Source organism: Protobothrops mucrosquamatus, unplaced genomic scaffold, assembly GCF_001527695.2.
Source record: "Protobothrops mucrosquamatus isolate PMUCROS unplaced genomic scaffold, P.Mucros_1.0 scaffold5971, whole genome shotgun sequence".
Lineage (NCBI taxonomy): Eukaryota > Metazoa > Chordata > Lepidosauria > Squamata > Viperidae > Protobothrops > Protobothrops mucrosquamatus.
Window position 1 is genome coordinate 4,523 of NW_015391810.1, and position 3,018 is coordinate 7,540.

Sequence of the window (3,018 nt, forward strand, 5' to 3'; positions counted from 1 at the left end):
GGGCCCAGAGGTGCCCACTTGCTTTGCTGGGAGACCTGCTGGACAGACTATTCTGCGTTTCAGAGAAAGGAGCCACTGTGCCCTTTGTTGTGGCAGGCTGCTGATGCCAGGGATTCCTCTTCATGCCCTGGAGAGGTGGGCGGGTTCTGGCTTTGGAGAAGAACCAGAAGAACCGTCTCTGACTTGGCAGCCTGGCAAGTAAAGCCTTGATAAGCGCATCCCCAAACTGGCAATTGTATAGCTGCTTATTCTTCCATTGTGACACCCAACTCACAGTGGAAGGAGAAATGGCAATAGAGAATGTGGAACTACGGATGACAGACCGAGGGAATGATTTGGAAAAGGATGTCTTACTGGATATTTTATTTATTAAATTTATTCACTGACCATCTCACTGCCAAGTGACTCTGGGTGCTATTCAAAATAACCTTGGTGAAGTGTTAAAAACTAAAAAGAAAATACCAAGGATAAATCAAGAGAATGACCTGGAAAATGTATTTTTAATTGAATCTACAAAAAGCCTTATTGTCAAACCAAAACCAAGAGTGCCAAGGGGATGATTTTGGGGGGGGGGGGCTTGGCTAAGAGAACCAGAACCAGGCATGTTTAGAGGAAAGAAGAGAAGGCCCAGGGAAGGAGGGAGGGAGAGCGCTGGGTCCCTCCCCTTCCCGCTCTGCTCCCTTTGCCCAGCCTGCCCCAGGAGAACCTGGCCAGAGGGCAGAGGCAAGATGGGGGGAGGGGGGAACCAACAGACTGGTGTTCTTGGTGGCTCCTGGAATAAGGCGGAGGAGAAGTGGCCACTCAAGGATCATTGGAGCCTGCTGGGCAAGAAAGAAACAGTGGAGAGATCTTTCTACTTTTGGGGGTTGAGGGTGAGAAATATGAAGGAACCGATTCCTGGGACGTTTTCAGCAAATAAGAGAAGAGGGTCAACCGAAAGGAAAAAAGCCTTTAAAGCGAGGCTGCTGCGGATTCCGACGTTAAGAGGAGGGGAGGCTGAGACCCTCAACCGACACATCTGATGCGGGGGGGGGATATCTCCGCTTTCTCACCTCCCGCTTCCAGGCCAACTTTCTTCAGGGGGGGCCCTTTGCATTCTGTTTTTCGCTCGCTCTGGGTTTTTTCGGAGAAATGGCCAGCCCCCCCCCCACGCCTCCTCTCCCAGGTGGACTGCAGCAACTGCGGAGGGGGGGGATTTGCCTCAATTCGGGAAGGGCGAGGAGTAACTCGGGCAACGGAACCAGCGATGGGGAGCCAGGATTAGCGGGGAGCGGATTCTCTGAGCGTAGCAGCCCTTCGCCCCGCAGAGCGGCGGTTTTCGCCAGAAACGGAGAAATATTTCCCGGGCCGGAATGGGACGAGTGAACCCGGCTGCCTTCACGTGCCCACTTCTTCTCGGGCGCCGCACCGCGTCTAACAACAGGCGGGCCTTCTAGCCCCGCCCCTTGCTCCCGGGCGTTTTCCAGGACTATTTGGCTGCAGGGGACATTTAAAGGAGCTTCCGGGCTGCCAATTCGCACACCAACGCGAAGGCCGCCTCGGGCACAGGAAGGCGAGCCAGGAGGGAAAGGGAAGAGGAAGAGGAGGAAGGCGAGGTGCCGGCCAGCAAAAGTGTGGGGAACGGAGAGCCTCGCAGAGGGAGGAAGCAAACTTACAAAAAGGGGAGCTCTCCCTCCCTCCCTCCCAACTCTCTCTCTCACATACACACACTCACTCACTCACGCACACACTCTCTTTCTCTCCAAAGGCACAAGAACGACGTACGGGGAGGGGTGTGTGTGCAGCCATGCAGCGAAGCCTGATCGGATTGTTATTAACTATGTCATTATGGGGGCAGGGGTGGCAGCCCCCCCTCGACTGCTTTTTTTCTCCTCTCCTTACGAGTACATCAAAGCAAGCTCCCTCCTATCCTGTGCCCCAGGCTCTCCACCTCTTGGCGTGGGGATTGGCTGCCCGGATTCGCATTTAAATGTCCCACGCAGCCAAATAGCCCTAGAAAAGTGTCCCTCCGTGAAACGCCCGGGAGGAAGGGGCCGGGTTGGAACGCTGGAGGACCAATGGCGGGGGAGGAGCGCTGGTGGAGAGCCAGCCGAGTAAGAGTGCCCGTGTTGGGTCAGCGGCGGTGGGCTTCCCGAAAAGTGCCCCCCGCCGCCCTTGCTGCCGAACTGCTGCTCAGCGCTCGCAGAAGACCAGCGATTTCGCAGAGGAGTCCGCCCCTCAGGCGAGGATCCTGCTGCTCCCCGTCGAGGGCGGTGGGGGGAGCCGGTGCAAGCGGGGCTTTATAAGGGGCGTCCCGCCTGGAATTGGCACATCTAGAATGCTGGAGACCACCATGGCGATTGGCCTGGCAGCTCTGGGGCTCCTCGCTTTCCTACTCGGCTGCCCCGGAAAGTTTGCCGAACCCCAAAACTCGGAGCCAGCCGCCAAAGTCAGATGCGGGGTGGCGGACTGAGGGTCCCAGCCTGCCCCGGGAAAACCCCCCGCCACCAGCCTCTGCTCGGGTGGGCGCAGGAGCAGCTGGTGGGAGCCGGCGGGCTGCGCAGAGGGTGCCCCTTCCTCGGGGTCTATCGCACCGGGTGCCCTCGCGCTGAGCGCCAGAGGCCCTGGGTCCCCGACGGACGGACGCCCAGCGTTTCCTCCTCCGTGCTCGGCCGCGACTCCGGCAGCCTGCAGCCGGGGCTGGTGCTCTCGCTCGCTGCGCAGAGGACAGAGCGATCTGCCCACGGGGTGTTGTCCCGGACGCGGTCTGGCAGGCGCCTCGACCGACGGATTTTGGGATGGGCCGCCTTTGCCAGCCCCACGCGGCGTGGGTAGCCTTGGGGGTCGGGCACGTGGGAGCAGCGGGTGTTTTCAGATCCTCCGGAGAAAATGGAGCCAGAGTCTCTACCTGTTGGACAGCTTGGCTTGGCTAGCGCCATGACTCGCTTTCCTCCCCCCTCCCTTTGACCTGCCAGTGAGTCTCTGGCCACTATCTGATGAACAAGAAGGGAATGGAGCAGCTGAAGACAACGTGGCTAC